The following is an 18,740-nucleotide window of genomic DNA, read 5'->3' on the forward strand; positions in this document are numbered from 1 at the left end:
GTGATAGAGGACATACAAGTCAAATGGATGTTCAACAGAAGTAAGACTGAATAGACCGTATGGAGAGTTCTGGTTCATTTAAGGAGGGAAAGCCCCACCTCCTAGGCCATGCGGTAGTGGTGGGGGAAACAAAAGAAATCCCAGCAGAAACAAACTCCTCAGCAATTTGTCCATGCAGGCAAACCTTGTCTTCAGCCTCAGCCCAGCCTCCTAGGGAAAAGGGCCCAGGTCCCGGCACACCCTCAGTTAAGGTGTGCCAGGACCTCAAATTCTCTGACTCTATCTCTGACCCCAACATGGTAACTAGAAAAGCCAATTAGCATTGCATACACCTGGGAGGCAGGAAAGTTTTAAGGGACAGATCATACTTCCGCACTATTAGAGAGCAGGCCGGGTAGGTGGGGCTCGTCAACCATGGAAGGCAGCCCATCTAGGAGAAGGAAAACTCCAATGTCAAACTTCCACTGCCTTGTGGCTATATCCACTACCAGCAATGGTATTTTCACAAACTGTCAGCTTCAGCTGGCAAGTTTAAAACTGGGCTCACTTTCAAAATGACTTGTCTGAAATTTTGAACACTGATACTGTATTTTGGAACTAACAAGATTTATGACACATTATTTCTTTAGCAGTAAGCATTTTTAGTTTGATTCAAAACATTTTTTTTAAATGTAAAGAAGCACACACAGGATAACATGATAAGATACTATGGATAGTGAATTTTTAAAAAAAGTGAGACAAATTTTTCTCTAGATATTTCTTAACGAAGAGTGCATCACCTTTTTACCTCAGTGGATTCAGTCTCCTGGCTCAACCTACACTGCAATGCTACTGCACTCTTTGTTTTATAGAGATATGAACTGAAACTACAAAGATATTTTTGCAAAGTTTGCCAGAAAGTCCATGGCATAGAAACAAACGGGATAGTTCACAGAAGTACAGTTAATTCAATCCACATCCAAATCAGTCTTTCCTCCTGAAATTTCTGTGGGCTTTTTCTTTCCAGAGTTTATCTCTGTGCTGGCCTTTTCATTCCCTCCAGGAGAGGGCAGTGGTGTGTCTCTCTGGTACACACACTTTAGAGCCAATTCATTGTGCAGTCAAGAAAGCAGGCATTCAAGTCAGATGAAAACATTATTAAAACAACCTCACAAAATAGCTGGCTGCAGGTATAAATACCACACAGCAGGCCAACTTCTGCCCTCAGTTATATTCATGCAAGCCCTTTTTGACTCTGTGGTCACAGGAAAGCAGTTAAAGGCAGGATTTGGCCCAATGCCTTGAATGAGCAAGATGCAGACCAAGTTAATTACAAAACCCATCCAAACCTCAGAAACAGCTGAGTACACACTCACTCCCCAGTGTTCCTCCTCTCCCAACAAGTCTTCTCTCCGTTAAATCTCAACATCACCATTCTTTACAGGGCAGGGTACAATTCATTAAATCACCAACACTGAGAGCCTTCTTAATGGTCCCAGTTCTGAATGTTCCTCAGTTTAAGTTAAAATTGCTGTTAAAAAAATTTAGAATCATATATTTCAGGTGAAGGGAAAATAAGAATAGGATGCCAGGGAAAACTATGAAATATCTTAGTGTTTAAGCACACCGTTGAAGATACTGCTGTCAGTGTCCGAGAGGAAAAAGCTATGCTTAGGCAGTCATTCCAGTTTCTCCAGAGCTTTTACATTTTACTCATAGAGGTGGGCAACCAAAAGAAGCTGTGTTGGCTTATAAGAAAAAGCATCAACTTTACTGTCTAGTAACATATTTATCAGGACCAACTACCATGTCACAAGATAGCAAAGTTTCAGATGGTACCAAGATGGCTGAGACAAAGGAAATAGGAATAGCTAATCTGCAATTTTTAAAACATGACACACAGTAGTTACTTGGATTTGCTCCAAGCCTTAAGTGAAAAAGTAAAAAGGAAATATGGCATTGTTTATATTAGTTAAAGCTAGATATGAAAGACAATGCTTGAATGGGACTCTGTTCAAAAATAGTTATTTATTCAATCAGCCTTCCCCAAAGCAGGTATCCTTCAGATGTGTTAAAATGCCATTCCCACAGAAAGTGGACCAGCTGGTTGAGAGTGATGGGAATAAGAAAAAGCATCAACAGTTTGGGAGAGCATGAGATTGCCATATGCTGATTTAAACTAACCGTGGTTAGAAATGACAACCCATGTTGATAACATGATGCAGTTCAAAAGGCTACGGATGTCTGAGGTTTTGGCAACAAGGGCACTGTTTACATATTTGAGGCTGTTTACAAGATCAATCGAAACAGGGCAAGTAAGACATAATTTGGAATTTAGTATTCAGTCTGGAGTGCCAACAGTCACAAAAGACTCTGACAAATTTGAAAGAACAAGTAAGACCTTTAGGAAAACAGGGTAATGCATCCTCACCTCCTCACAGGAAGGTTTCTGTTTGTCTTCTCATTGGCATTTCCAGCCAACCAGCTAATTCTGGATTTGTGTACAAACTAAGTAAACTAAAGTTTAAGATCTCCCAGTTTATGTGGGACCTATAATAACAAAATACCCACCACTGCTAAATTTCAACTATTATGTAATTGTTGGATAATTCATATTTTTGGGTAATGCCCAATAATGCTTTTCAAGTCCAAAATAGTAAGAGGCCAGTATGGGTTAATCTGGGCCTAGAGCCAGTCATGACCCTTGCCATTCCACATCCCTTGCCACATTTTCTGGTTTTTCTTCCCTTTTTTTTTTTTTTTTTTGGCAACTCACACTCAAATTCTGAAGCCAGTCAGCACGCTTAGCCCCTATTGGCCTGTGTTTTGAAGGAAATGTGCCCCTCATTGGGAGCTTTGTAGCTCGGCACCACAGTGCAAGGGCGGTTCATTCCTGCCCCCAAGAACCAGCCCGGACCCATCACTGGGCTCCTCACAGTGTGTGCATCCTTTGGCACCAACATCGAGCCAATCACATATGTAGTCCTGCCAGGGCTTCTCTGCCACTTCCCTCAGCCAACTGCTCCAGTGAGGAGGCTGGAAGATGAGTCTCCACAGTCACTGTTGAGCAGTCAGCTTAAGGGAGAGGCAGGGAAGTGCCAGCAGGACTATGTGCCAAGCTCCATATTGGTATCCCCTGGGATATCAATATCCACTCTCTAGTTGGACCGATTCAAAGGAGAGTTACAAAATGCCTAAAAGTAAAATAAGAATAAAATAAAAAATGAATGTTTAGGTTGGGGAGGTTGAATACAGAATGCATCATTATAGATAAACTATGATCAAAGCTGCAAGTGTATTCGTGTTTTAGAGACATGACTGAGGCCACCTTTCATGTTTGATAAATTAGACTTTAAAGGAATCCTGGAGTTAAATCCTCCTGATGCTCAATCACAAAATAAAGCAAGATATTTTGCATGCTGTGGGAAATGAGGAAAACTCCCGCTGTGTACCTACACACTTTCAGCAGGCCAAGGAGTCCCTCTTCTAGTCTCAGGCCATCTATAGTGTTTATTTCTGCTCTAAGGTGTTTGTTGAAAAAAGCCATATTTGATCTGACAATTTTAGTTCTAGTATTTCCCCTCTTTTAGCTGTAGGAGTGGTCAAGTTGATGAACTAAAGCAAAGTGGACTGAAAATAATTGGATATATAGCATATTTATCCCATTCTCTTTTTTAGTAGCAGGCATGATTACAAAAAATTCTGATGTGCTGAAGGTGTTCTAGACACTGTGTGAAAATGTTACAGCAATAGAAACCATGACTGCACTACACTGCCATTTTTGTGGGAACTGCTGTGTTGTATCAGGGCTCTGAATTGTATCAGGTACCACAAGAGCCAGCATGGGTAAGAACAAGCCAACTATAAAACTGCTGTATTAAATCTTTCTGTGCAGCAATAAAACTCACCTTTCACTGGGGACAGGGCCAGCATGGAGTGTGAAGATAATCAGATGGTATGTTTGTGTTGGGATATGATCTGTGTCTGGGCTAGTGTTTAAAATCCTTCCTTGGGCAGAAGGTGGTTGGCAAATAATCCAGCTTCTGAGAACAATCCCATTGACAAATGTTAACTGAAGAGATAAGGAGAACAATCAATTATTTAGAGAGTGAAAACAGCCTTCAGTAGGCCATCCAACTGCAAACAAACACTCTGCCATCAGCCACTTGGCTGGGTTTCAAGCCACATCTGAGCTTTTCTTCATGACCCCCAACCCCAGCTCCTCGCACTCATCTGAATTTCCAGAGACTACAACATCCGTTAATGAGCCTGCTTCCAGACATTATTACCATAGATAGCTTATGACTGGAGGAGGGACGAGAGCTGCCTCTCCTTGGTCTGCCCAACATCTGCCCTGACTATTACCCTTTTCCTCCATGGCCTACATCTCAGGCAGCTTCATTGCTTTTGTTCCTGAACCTTTCTGTGCCATTTCTTGTGACTATGATATCTTACTCCTAGTATGGCCACTTACATATCATCAAGAAACAGAGGCTACTGATTTACATAAAATTGTATATGCCAATTAATAGTTACTGAAGAAAAAATAGAAACAAATTTTATAATTTAAATAGAATTACAATGCAAACAGGAAAAAAAAACCCACAAGAAAGACAAACAAATGGATCCTAAATTAAATCAAGCCTGAACTTTTTCTAGAAGCAAAAATGATGAAACTGAGACTGTTATACTTTGGCCAGCATGAGAACAGGAGACTTACTGATAATTGTAGATGGACATTTTCAAGGTTCCTAATTTTCTTCTTAATGGTATATTATCTTTAAATTATGTTAGAGGAGTACAGGCCTTTAAATGAAGGTGTGTCCTCTGACAGCCCTTCCAATGGAGGCGTGTGCTCCCTGAAAGAGGACATGTGCTCAGTGCCTGCCATACTAAGTCCTAGAAGTCAGAATTCATTAGCCTGTTTCAGGTGTTGTTGCCTCTCAGTATTGTATAATAGTTCATGGAGTGAGGAGCATTTACAGTTCCACTAGCCTGATAGGCAACGTTACTATATACCTGCTAGCTCAGAGGCCAATTGCCCCATGCAGAGTAGGTCAGTTGTAGGCAGGATCGGATGGATTCTCAGCCAAATACAGTAAGGATTTCTCTTTGGATGTTCCCACTCAGTGTATTAGGGGCAGCATAGCTAACATGGCCTCTTCATGCGTTTGAGCAATAGGATCTAAAGGAGGGCTGTGAAGAGTATATATTAAACAACATCCTAATTAGCATTACAGCACACAGAAAGCTACCATTGTATTTTGTACAGGTAATAAAACACATACAGTCTATCACAGAAGAGTGTACAGCCCCTCACATTTCATAAATATTTTAGTATATCTTTTCCTGTGACAACACTGAAGAAATAACACTTGGCTACAATGTAAAGCAGTGAGTATACAGCTTGTATAACAGTGTAAATATGTTGTCCCCTTAAAATAATGCAATACACAGGCATTAATGTCTAAACCGCTGGCAACAAAAGTGAGTACACCATTAAGTGACAATGTCCAAATTGGGCACAAAGTGTCAATATTTTGTGTGGCCACCATTATTTTCCAGCATTGCCTTAACCCTCTTGGGCATAGAGTTCACCAGAGCTTCACAGGTTGCCCCTGGAGTCCTCTTCCACTCCTCTATGATGACATCACAGAGCTGGTGGATGTTAGAGACCTTGAGCACCTCCACCTTCCATTTCAGGATGCCCCACAGATGCTCAATAGGGTTTAGGTCTGTATACATGCTTGGCCAGTCCATCACCTTTTACCCTCAGCTTCTTTAGCAAGGCAGTGGTCGTTTTGGAGGTATGTTTGGAGTCGTTATCATGTTGAAATACTGCCCTGTGGCCCACTCTCTGAAGGGAGGGGATCATGCTCTGCTTCACTATGTCACAGTACGTGTTGGCATTCATGGTTCCCTCAATGAACTGTAGCTCTCCAGTGCAGGCAGCACTCATGCAGCCCCAGACTATGACATTCCCACCACCATGCTTGACTGTAGGCACAACACACTTGTCTTTGTACTCCTCACCTGTTTGCCGTCACACACACTTGACACCATTTGGCACTCATCGGACCACAGGACAGGGTTCCAGAAATCCATGTCCTTAGTCTGCTAGTATGAAGCAAACCGTATGCTGGCTTTCTTATGCATCATCTTTAGAAGAGGTTTCCTTCTGGGATCATATCCCTGGAGACCAATTTGATGCAGTGTGCGGCATATGGCCTGAGCACTGACAGGCTGACACACACATCCCTTCAACCTCTGCAGCAATGCTGGCAGCACTCATACGGCTATTTCCCAAAGCCAAAATATGATGCTGAGCACAGACACTCAACTTCTTTGGTTGACCATGGCACAGCCTGTTCTGAGTGGAACCTATCCTGTTAAATCGCTGTATGGTTTTGGCCACTATGCTGCAGCTCAGTTTCAGAGTTTTGGCAATCTTCTTATAGCCTAGGTTATCTTTAAGTAGAGCAACAATTCATTTTTTCAGATCCTCAGATAGTTCATTACCATGAGGTGCCCTGTGCAGCTTCCAGTGACCAGTCTGAGAGAGTGAGAGCAATAACACCTGCTCCCCCTTCACACCTGAGACTTGTGACACTAATGGGTTTCATGACACCAGGGAGGGAATTGGATCCAAATTGGACATTGTCATTTAGGGGTGTACTCACTTTTGTTGCCAGCGGTTTAGACATTAATGGCTGTGTGTTGCGTTATTATGAGGGGATGGCACATTTACACTGTTATACAAGCTATATACTCACTGCTTTACATTGTAGCCAAATATCATTTCTTCAATGTTGTCACATGAAAAGATATACTAAAATATTTATGAAATGTGAGGGGGTGTACTCACTTCAGTGACATACTGTATAGTGGGTGAATGAGTAGTACTGGCCTGGAATTAATTTATTCTTTCTTTTTATACATTTGCTTTTATTTTTCAGCATTTCAGAATCTCACAAGTCTCCAACTTGCAATTTACAATAAAAATAATATAGCTAGGACTATGAATAGATATCTGGGATAGAGTGTGGAAATAATGTTAAAGAAGAAGGAATATAATGACCTGCTGAAACCATCCATAACAGCAGTGGCAGGAAGAGACTTCAGTAACATTTCAAACAAAGTAATTCTACTTCTGCTCAGTTATAGTTGGCTTCAGCAGGTAGGTCATTAAGTTAACTGGTCTTAAAGGAAACTTTTAAAGTTCTGCTCTGAAAGTTTGCAACATGCATACCCTTGACTACAGTTCTTCTGCACACTGCTGGGGTCATTATCACAACTAGATTACATTATTAATAAGTTAGTTATGTGCCATGAAGTCAGAACTGACATAGTGAACCTATAGGGCTTTCAAGGCATGTAAAGTATTTAAGGGGAGTCCAAATGTGGTGTAGGAGAATAGAATGATGGACTAGGACTCTGGAGAACAGAGTCTGAATCCCCACTTGGCCATGGAAGCTCATTGGTGGAGTGGAACTGGTAAAACTACTCCTTAAATATCTCACTTACCTTGAAAGTCCTATTAGAGTCACTATAGGTTCTGACTTGATGGGACATACACACACACACACACACTCACTCTCACACACACACACACACACACACACACACACACACACACACGGTATTTAAGGAGTGGTTTTACGAGTTCTAATTCTCCAGTTAGTTTCCATGGCCAAGTGAGGATTTGAACCCTTGTTGCCAGGGTCCTAGTCCATCACTAAGGTCTTGTCCACGACCAATTTTTTATGGCCATGTGTATGGTACTTCAATTGTGAATGACATAGCTTGCATCTATCTGTTTTCTCTTCTACTGCCATTGCATTCATTAACAGCTGCTTCCATGTTCCTCATATGTTAAAATATTTAATTATTTTTTAAAAAAATCTTTGCTAAGGAAGAAGAGGAAGAGGAAGCAGAAGCAGCAGATGTGCTAGACACCAGACTTGGAATTATAGTGCTGCTACACATTTTAAATTCCCATGACTCACAGAACCACAATGACTACAGGAATTATTTACTCTCTGGCTGGTCATGCGGGGGCTCCTACAGTTCAGGATCTTGGATTTTGGCCCTAAGATCGTATCCTATGGACACCACTAACTGGGATGGTGCACACCACATCCAGTAAGGTGACTTCTTAATAAGTACTTGCCCCAGAATGTCTCACAAGTTATAAATAAGACACTGCAGTGTGTGCGTGTGCATGTGTGCATACACATGCACATATGCATAAGCAAACAGCCTGAGTTGTGTAAGGAATGCAGCAGATTTTTTATTATTATTATTTTAAAGAGTGGGGAGGGGAGCTGAGTTACCATATTTTCACTCCATAACTCACTGGGACACAAGCCCATTCAGTGTATTTCGAAGTGGGTTAAAGGTATGTCCCTTAATTATCCTCCCAAAATATTCTTGGTTAATGGCTTTCAAATGTTGGCATCTATCCTTTCCTTGTGCACTTTGGCTGCTGGCTCTGTCTCAAGCATACAGCAACTCCTCCAGGACTGAGATATTTAAACACCATATCCTCTCCGATTTCAGCAGTGTGTTGTAAAGAAAACAACTCCTGCCGGCTTCAGCAGGAAATCACTATTTGGCTTTATGAGGTACCTCTTCCTGACAGCGCTCACTGAAGAGCCTTTGCGAGATTTACAGGGTCAGTATCCCACAGCCAGCTGAGTTGCTTTACTCGCCTTGCAATTCCTCCAGAAAAAAGGCTCATGGTAGGCCTGGAATGTGACACTCTTCAGAATAAGAAACCCATTGCTCTGTTCTCTTGTTAGCTTTGGCTGTGCCTGGACCAAACAAAAAAGAAAAAAGAAGAAGAAATAGATGAGGAAAGGAGGCTCTTGCTAACTAGAGAACCGATGACCAGAAACTTAGGGTATGAAAACAGAGAAGCCCAAAATACAGTCCAAATGCCAAGAAGAGTGTCTGTGTAAATACACTGTGGTAGGGGCCGGAGGCAGAAAAAACATGTTTTGCTCCAATGTTCCAAACAAAAGAGAATGCAGCACTTGCTTTACACCGCCAAGGATAATACAAGACCTTTCATTTTGAAAAGCACTACTCAACCCCCAACCCCAAAATACATGCAGAGAATTGGTTAATAGCCTGAAGAAAAAGGAAAGACAGAGACTCACAAGAGGACCAACTGGCCCCAGTGGCAGACAGAACGGATAAATGGTCCTTATATTCCAAATACTGCTTGAGCCAGTCTTAATGGGAAGAATCCTAAAAAAAAAAAAATCTGAGGATGCTATGCAAAACTTTGATTATTTTAATTCAGTGAGGATATCTTTCTTTCCCCGTAATGCAATATTGTAACCCCAAACTGGCAAAGAGGATATGAGCATCCTTTTTACTAAACACCATAGACTAGTTAACTAAAAAAGCTGCTTTTTAAGAGCAGCTTTAAAAGACGAGTCACATGAAAATAGAACTGAAAAGGAAGACAAAACCAGGCTCAGACATTGTTTTGGACAGTTATTCTTATAATGACCAGCTGAGTTAGAAATGTTTTGGGCATCCATTGGAATGGCAGCTGGCTGGCTTGAGGGAAGGCCAAATTCTCTCAGCAGAGGTGTTGGAATTTACAGCCTAATGGAACAGCTGCTGGTGCTACTAGGTTAATTAACAATTAATTTGAGAGGAAATCAAGCCACACATTTCTGGTCAATGAAGGATTTCTTCCCAGTCTTGTCATTACATTACTGCAACCGATGAGAAAATATGATACAAAGTAGAGGATTTTAGAAATCCAATGCTCACTGGATCAGTCTTTCAAGCAGGTCTGCAAACATATATTAGCACTCAATAGTTTTTAGCAGTCTAGCTCTTTTTACACACATATGCCAATCATATGTGGTCTAAAAGGAAGTGGAACGGGGACAACTTTTTACACATGCTTCGTGATTTGAGAGTGAGCCCAAATGTGCACTTCTGAGCATTCGTCTCCCACTATTGGTGTGCAGTTTTAATTTTCTGTGTTCTAGGTGCTGTCAAGTCACTTCTGACTTATGCCTACCCTAGTAGGTATGTGAGATTTTTAAGGATTGCCACCCCTGCAGAAAATTGCTATGACTGTGTGAGAATTTGACCTGACTCTTAGTCCTACACTTTATCACTACACTATACTGCATCTTTAATTTCACATTCATTTATATCAAATTGTCTTTAAAAATAAATTACATACGTCTATGAAAGCTCACATTGCAATAGTATAACAATCTTTAAAGAACTAAAATGTTTTTTTGAGTTTTTGCAGGATGTTCACCCCCCCCTTTTGCTTCATTGTTGTTTTGATCTAGATATTAATACAAATGTGGTTTTGGATCTAACTGGCAGGTTTTTTTAAAAAAATGTAATATCAGCTGGAGAGTGGCTTATAATTAAGAATCAAAACAGACATGAAGAGGGAATGTAACTGTTTCTTCTGCTTTGGAAAATCCCCCATTTTGGGGCTGGCATGTATTTTGAAAGGAAATGTCCCATTGATGTCATTTTGTCTCCATGCCTGCTCTGATCCTGTAAATTATCACCCTCCCACACACAGCTGATACAGTTTGTGTGTTTTTTTAAAAGCCTTGCACATCAGATGCAAAAGCATACTTAGTGCCATGACTCATTTGACACTAAGATCTCAAAGACAATCAGTTTTCAAGCATGTTGTTTGTGTAATGTAAATACCAACGAACACCATCTCCTTTGAGGTGAACTGCAGCCTGTGGGATAGAACTTTTGCTCCATTCAGGTTTGTGGATTTAAAATCACATTTCAGATTTCATTTGTGTGTGTATATGAAAGTGTGACCTTCACCACTCTCCTTATCTGCAATCTATGAAAACAGCAAGACTTTCTTTCTTCGTAGGCCAGGGAAGGCCTTCACAGATCTATTGAAAAGATTTCAGTATTATTATTAAAATATTACTACCCACACAACACCAGTAAACTAACACATTCTGTTTTGAAGGCAAAACAGCAACATTCTAGTGAAGCTGATAATGTTTCCCTAAACTCTTGTCAGTTTCACAGGTATGAGTGAGAGGAGGGAAGATTATATAGAAGGTAATGCAGAATAGATAATCTAAGTATGTGCATATTGCTAGTCTTTTCATGATGGGGTTGGATCCCAGTCTATAAGTGAGAAACATTTACATCAGCATCCTTTCAGGACAGGTTAGTGAGGAGATGCCTTCTCACACATTAGCTGGAGGCTGTGTGGTTACATTTAAAGTACCATATTCAATGCATCACACTTTCCCTCCCAATAACCCCATGTTGTGGAGAGAACTAATGGACCAGAATTTACATGATAATAGTAAGTATAAGACTTTGCAACATACCCTGGCAATGAAACTGCTCCTGTGTCTGCACAGAAGGTTATATGGCTGTTTCTCTTTTTTGTCCACAATCTACTCTGATTCATTAATTTTTACCCCTTCATCCCCTTCATCTTTTCCATCTCCTTGATCTCTTTCCAGATTCCAGGTGTCAAACTACACATTGTAACTAGCAAGTCATGAGGAGAGGGAATTCCTTAAGTGCTGGAAGTTACAGCGTAATTCTTTTCAGATCTCCTGTGGTTTGCAAATTAGCTTGCTTGCTTTTGTAAATGGTAAACATGGCCTCATTTGCAAGTATGGTTGTTCAGATACAAAGACCTCTGGAGCAGTAATGTGATTTGAACGTCTAGAGACACTCTATCTGCAATGTATTATTTGACCCTAAATATCTCTAGAGCCTTCTCAGGCTCTCCCCTATGTTGGCTCAGAGAGAGCCCTTCCATTGCCTACAGCAGTTCTTACAGTCCAAAAACTTTGTACTTTAGGTATCCCATGGCAGCTACTCTGCACATGTCTCAAAAGATATTGTCAATTTTGGTATTATGCATGGACCAAAGTGGGATAAGAATCCACTAAGAATGGCTACATATAATCTCACATGTGACAGACATCTAGGTGAATGGGAATTTACAAGCCTGGGTCAAATGGATTCAGTTGAAAAATATGTGTAGCACTCCTATTGATATTGCCTTCTGTTGCCTTGGTACACCATTCATTGCAGTATGTGCAGTACCACTAGCTGTTGATCGGGTAAGTCTAGAATCCAAAACTGGCACATCAACATCAACACAGAGGCTGTCTGTGCACCCATATCCATGTAGCTGTGTCCAGCTGATCATGCCAGTGATGAAAGTTGACTCTATTAGGACTTTTAAGTGGGACAAATGTAATGAAGTCAAAGTTGTGGGTTTTTGGGTTTTTTAAATACAGTTTGTTTAGAAATGCAAGTAGAGGTTCCTTAATTTTTCCTCAGTGAACTACAACCAGCTCACAATCTGTAAGGACTATCAAATGGTTGTGGATTGAGAGAGGAAGCATACACAACTGCAAAGATAGGAAACACCTGCCAATCATATTGCAGTGGCAGCAGTGGCAGCTTTTTAGCAGGAAACTGATGGTGATTTGGTGTGCCAAAGAAAAGCACCTCCAGATGTCAGAACTGGACAAATTTTCTGTGAGAACTGACGTAAACTCAACTGAAGTAGAATAGCCCACCCAGGATCTCCCGCTCCCCATTTCTGTTCTAGAGATAGAGAGGAGATAGCATTTATTTCTTATTTAGTCTTTATAACAGAAAACTCGAGTATGGTCATTATTCAAACAAGTCTGCAGTCTCACTGGATTCCCTGGGAAAGGAGATAGTAACATTTCCCTCAATGATGTCCTTTGTTTAGTCTCTCTGAGCCAGTCATGGGCTATCTTTTATTCCACAAAAGACAGAAAAGTCACAACAATCATATTGATAGAACCAAAGTCGCTGGTGCCTCATTATGTACACATGCTATTTCAAGTTTACTTCACACATAAGAAAATCCCAACATGAACATTACTTCTGCATAGGAATATCCATATTTCTGTGCATAGGCTGTCATTTATAGCAACTAGTTCTTTGCTGAAAATTTCTCCTAGGGGAATTTTGACCATTTTCAATCAATATGTTAAAAACAGATATTCAGTATGAAAATAATTTCAGAGAAGAACTTTTGGAGAAATCTCATAAGGGAGTGTGAGCAGGTGATCTTGAACACTCAGGAAGGGTCTACCACCATACCTCATTGGCCCTCCATGGGTTCTTGCCAAGGATATATGGGGAACATGTGGCAGATTCCTTCTGCATATTACCCCAGCTGAACTCTCCTTGAAAGTCAAAAGGCTGGAGGTACCAAAAAGGGCAGGAAAGCAAGGAAGGCAGAAAGAAGCCCACTAAATAAGTATTTCAGCAAGAAGACAATAAAAGGCAGGCAGAAGAACAGCTAGGGGAAGTCAATAAGAAAGAGGAAGTGGACAGCAAAGCTGAAGACTGGGCGGATGCTTCAGTATGGAATGGATGTAAGACAGATGATGCAAGCCAGATATGATGCACCATCAGGCAGTGCCCCCTTAGATCCCATCCTACCCTACTTACTGGTGATAGGACTTACCATAGAGATTTCTGAGACCAGATCCAAGGTCATGCCAGACATAAAGCAAGAGGTCCGCTGGAGATGGATCTAATCCCAAACCAATAACACAATTTGCACCAAGAGACAATTCAATCATATATGAAACTACTGTAGTAGTTTACATACAGTAGGGAACTACTGTGTGTGGTGGGATGATAGTGTAAAATGTTCCTAATAAATGTTTGTTGGATTGGTTAACTACTGATTCCTAATCATCTTCAGCATGATAAATGACACTGGGGTATCATTTGCGATTCCCATCCTCTATAATGAGAAGTACTCTTTCACAGGGAGATTCAAGATTCTTGTGCTTATCCTACTTATAAGGTGGCTGAGAATGAGCATGTCTGCAAGTCTTGCCTTTCATTATACAACCACCTCTGGAGCAACCACCAGCCCTACTCTCCCATCTTACTATATTTCTATTAAAGGCCAGAGAAAGCTGTCATAAGGTGTCTCCTTCCACCTTCTTAAGATCAGAAAGTGTGGGCAGCCAGAGAAGATGTAGAGGGATGAAGCTGAAGGGAATCCAAGCATCATCAAGCCCAAGCCCACTCTGAAGCAGTAGATCAACAGCTAAATCCCTGTTAGATGGCTACTCAATCTTTGATTAAAAACCTGCAGTGGAAGAGTGTTCACTGTGTACTGTGGCAGTCCATTACACTGTCAAATCACTTCTATCAAAAGGAAGTTCTTCCAAATTTCACTTGAGATGTGTAACAGAAAGAAAACAAAAACAGAAGTGAATGCCTTGGGTACCTCACAATGTTAAAATGAACTCAGAAGTATCTACAGAATAAGTTCCAAAAGGCCATGGGAATGAAGTAGAAAAGAATGAAACCATTTTAATGGGGAAGCAAAATTTTGGAAAAAATTGGAGGACAAATTATGGTAATAATACTACCTTAAGCTTTTTCTTTGATCTGGACATAACACAGCCTTCCCTCATCCAAGTTACTGGGCTTACAAGAATGGAGCTGCATTAGAAACAGCTGCAGTAGAGACAAAATGTATCTACAATGACCACCTCAAAAATGTAGCATTTGGATAGTTGAGTGAAAGGTGTTGAACCCTGAAGAATGACAATATGTGCTGAGCCAGAATTTGTCAGAAAATAGTCTTCTGAGAAACATTAAGAAATTTTATTATTCCCCTAGCAACAAATGGCCAATTTGAAGAATTATTTCCAAATTTTTCTCCATCATTTTGGGGGATGGCTGACTCCCCACCACAACCATCACAATGTCTTAAAACAATACAAGGTAGAAAGTATTGTGGAGGAAGTATAATGGTGACCATCTGTGGACACAGTTGCTGTTGTTACCATTTGTAAAAAAAACAACAGTATAGATGTGGTTCCCTGTCCTATTTGTGACAGTGTTTGAAAGTCATTATGGATAAACCTTCCGAGCATGTGGGTTTCCAAGGTTCATCAGCTGACCAGATATTCAAAGGAGTTCAGAAGTATGGAGGCATGGAAAATAAGCTCTTGGATAAATTTATTTTGTCCTTTGAATGCTGACAGCCGGCTGCCCAGGCATCAGTGCTGTGTCTGGCATTACTCCTCTTCATCACATCATTGTGTTGGAAATGTGCAACTAGTAAGAATATTTGAGAGTAATAGTACTTTGAGAGAAATACAGCTTAGTCATTGAGGTATTTCCAGAGACAGAACAAGGTCTCCTGTATCCTTTGAAGAAATGTTGGTCCAAGTAGATGAAACTTCATTTTGGCTCATATTATCCTTGTGGTGTTTAATTCACTTTCTTTTCTCTACCTAGCACACCATTATTAACTCCAAGCAAATTGTACTTCAACCTGATAGTGATGCAAAACATACAGAAATATGGCCTGTGCTTGCTCAAGGCTGTGTTGGAAAAGACAGAGTTCCCAGACAGATTGCAGTTTGGCATGCAGAAGGACTAGGTCAGCCAAATAAGCTTTGTTTCCAGTATTGCAGGATCCAGAGTGCTTCTGTTCCCACAAGACATTACATGATAGCTACACAGATCAGATTTGGCTCTCCTACTCCTAGGCAACTAGGCAAACAGCTTTTAGACAAAGCAAAAGTCCTGGGGTGTAGGGATTGGAAGTAAATGCAGCATTATATTTAATATCTCTAATACTGCAAAGATTTTTAAAGAACCTTTTCTGACGTTTTTTCTAAGCTTTCAAAACAACACTTACCACATTTATCTGCACAACTTTTGTGACTTAAATTACTATTCTTATTTAAACAAGCAAAAAAGATAGGGAATTGAGGACCAGAGAGATTGATTTATAGTAGCAGGGACTGAGTTTTTTCCACTGCAGCAGTGAAATCTGAGTCCACATCCCAGTCCAGTAATGTAAAATGCACTTCTTTACTGCAAATGGCACTGTAAGTCACTATTCTGGAAACTTTGGGTTTGGGATTTTGTTATCAAAAAAGGTGATCAACTGTGAAATTCATTAAGCAAATCACTCTCACTATAACCTGCCCCACAAGGTTGTTGTGAAATGAAAATACAGCTAGGAAGATGTGTGGAGCTATTTGGAGAAGGCAAGAGGGAATGCTTGGTCAACCATTCCTATGTTTGGCCTCAGTTTATTCACTGTTTCTCTCCTTTGGCCATCTTGGAATAATTGTCTTTGGGTTGCTAGAAGTTACTAACTCCATGTTTAATTGAAAGTGTAGCATCTGGTACTGTCCCTAGCAAAAACCCAAAAATGGTAACAGGGAGCAGAGAGAACATTTCCCATTCATTTTGCTGATGCTACTTCAAAAAGCCCAATATGGCTTGGGATCAGGGTGCCTAAATCACTCCCTACTCTCTCATGAACCTGCCTTCTCAGAGACCATGCTCTGAGTCACTCACCACCACCATCTGCAGGAAGGTCAGCAGTGGCCAGATACTTAAGAAGCTGAGAAATCTGTTTCATTTTTCAAAACCAGAACTTGCCAAGATTTTTAAAAAGTGAATGTGGTCTGTTGTGTCTGTCCAGACAAACAGTCTTGTGGCACCTCAAAAACTAGCTAGCTTTATTTGGCAAACCTTTTGATGGACTGCAGCCCGCTCCACCATAAACATTGTGTGAAGCCTCAGCAGGTTGACAATTATATGTAAGCGAGGCAAGCAGAGGGCTTCAACTGCTTACTTTTAAGAAACCTAAATTTGAATCCCTGTGTATTCATCCATGTTGTTTATTATTAAGTCATCTTGCTTCTAATTCAAAGGTGACCTGATGAATTAATGACCTCTGTTCTGTACCCCTTAACTTTCCTGCTTCTCTGAGATGTGGTGGACTTCCATATCCATTGCCAATGCTGAACTTCTGTTTAGCTTCCAGTCCAGTCACCTGTTGGAATTGGAGAGAGGGTGCTTTATTCTCCTCAGGCAGCAACATTTCTTGAAGGGACCCTAACTTTTACCACTTTTCCTCTACACTATACAACTTTTCCAACATGTTTTCCCCTTTGCTGGGTATTTATTTCTTTTTGCAGGAGGAGAGAGGAAGGGAAAGGGAGGGGAAATCCTCCACAGACAAAATCAAGCCAGTAATTGTGTGAAGTGAGCGGGACAAGGTGAAGCTGCTGAGGCTACAGCCGTCAAGCCATTTGTTTTCTGGAGGGAAAAGCAGCAAGTCGGCTGACGGATCTGAAACGTTAATTTCTTCCAGCTGTTGTCAGTCTGGCAGCCGCTCAAAGGAAGTTTAATAGACTGCAGCCTTCTCTGCTTGCCCCCATCTCTTCACCGGCTCCACTTATGAGAGGCAGCATAAGAGACAACCCAATGATTAAACAAAAGTCCTCGTCTCCCACGGACTTTTTTTTCCTTTTTGGCTGAGCTCATTTCAGTGCCATGTGTTTCCGTGCCCTTTACATTTTCAGCTTGTTAAAGGGGAGGAAACCATTTCTGCAAAGGGGAGGTGACCAGTGGGGGCCCTTTGGGATGAGGACTGAGTCAGGTGACTGGCATTGGCAGCCATTTCACAGCACTCTGCAGCATGTGCCAGTTTGGTAGGCTGCCAAAAAGGAAGCAGCGTGAAGAAGGTTTTTTGCAATGAAGGGGGGTGGAGGGAGTGGGAGTCATGTTTTATTGATTTTCTAAAAATATGGTTGGAAATAGCATATGAAGTTGAAAGCAATGATTGCCATAAATGCATGGAAAGTGGCAGACTGAACTAGAGTACAGATGAGTTTACTACAATATGCTATCATTGACAGAAGCCAGTGCCAGCCGCAGTCAACGGGGAACCAAAGGATAACCGCAGCCTTGGCTTGGCTATTCCTAGTAAACCCAAGCAGCTCAGAGGTGGTTAGTGTGACTCCAGATCAGCCATGAAAAACACATAGAAAAACAGTGTATCCCTCTCTTCTTATATGGCTGACATGATATAAAACAATTTAGGCCACATCTCGTTGAGAGCTGCCCTTACCGTTGTTCAGTAAGGCAGCTGCCTCAGGTAGCAAAAATTTTCACTGCCATCAAAGTACAGCCAATTGTTAATTATTTAATTCATTATTATTGGTGAGTTTTAACACTCTGGAGAGAAGCATTTATGAAATGTTCTGCTCCAACTGCAAAGTAATACAATAATGCCAGTTATGACAGGGACAACAGAGGTCACAATTTTGCTGCTCTGCCAGAGGCACCAAACTGTCTTGGGAGCAGCTCTTATTCCAATGGTTGTGACCAAACAGTGGGAAATCCTGCCTCTGCAGAGTTATGGAACAGTGATGGCACGCGAAGCCCTTTCTTCTGGCACGCGAGTGATCAGCCCACCTACCCACCCTTGTGGAAATAAACCTTTTGAAGTGGCTGCAGCTGGGATTCCCCCTTTCTCTTCCTGTTCTGGGTCCTTTAACTTCCTGTCCGTCCCCATGATTCCCCCTTTAACTTCCTATCCATCCCCATGATTCCCCCTGAAACTGCCACTTCCTGTTCCCGTTCTGGTCTTCTGGGTGGCACGGAAGCCACTGATTTCTTCCCCACCCCCTCATTTTGGCCACTCCGAGCCAAAAACAGTTTGCCTCCATTGGAATAAAAGGTACTTTGGTTCACAAAATCCAGGGGCAAGCTATCTAGCAACCTCCAGATGTTTTGGATGATAAATCCCATCATTAATTTGAGCCTGCACAGCCAGTGGTCAGTGATTATTGGAGCTGAATTGCCCACCTCAAGGTCAGCATGGGACAGCAGTACCCAGCTTGGTGGAAGGAGAATAAAGGAGGAAATGAGAGGGTTGTGGGCAG

General features: G+C 41.3%; 2 long non-coding RNA genes across 2 annotated transcripts in view; one reads left to right on the forward strand and one right to left on the reverse strand.

Moving 5' to 3' along the window:
* The window catches only part of LOC144589123 (uncharacterized), a 70,110-nt gene extending 66,063 nt beyond the window's left edge, over positions 1 to 4,047 (reverse strand). The window contains exon 1 of the long non-coding RNA XR_013545024.1: positions 3,888 to 4,047. This is a non-coding gene — a long non-coding RNA (uncharacterized LOC144589123). The remainder of the gene's footprint in view (positions 1 to 3,887) is intronic.
* Positions 4,048 to 5,946: 1,899 nt separating this feature from the next.
* Positions 5,947 to 17,035, forward strand: LOC144589125 (uncharacterized). Its single transcript, XR_013545026.1, has 2 exons — positions 5,947 to 10,750; positions 16,989 to 17,035. It is a non-coding gene; the product is annotated as an uncharacterized LOC144589125 (long non-coding RNA).
* The last annotated feature ends 1,705 nt before the right edge of the window (positions 17,036 to 18,740 follow it).

The sequence above is a fragment of the Pogona vitticeps genome, chromosome 4 (genome assembly GCF_051106095.1).
Source record: "Pogona vitticeps strain Pit_001003342236 chromosome 4, PviZW2.1, whole genome shotgun sequence".
Lineage (NCBI taxonomy): Eukaryota > Metazoa > Chordata > Lepidosauria > Squamata > Agamidae > Pogona > Pogona vitticeps.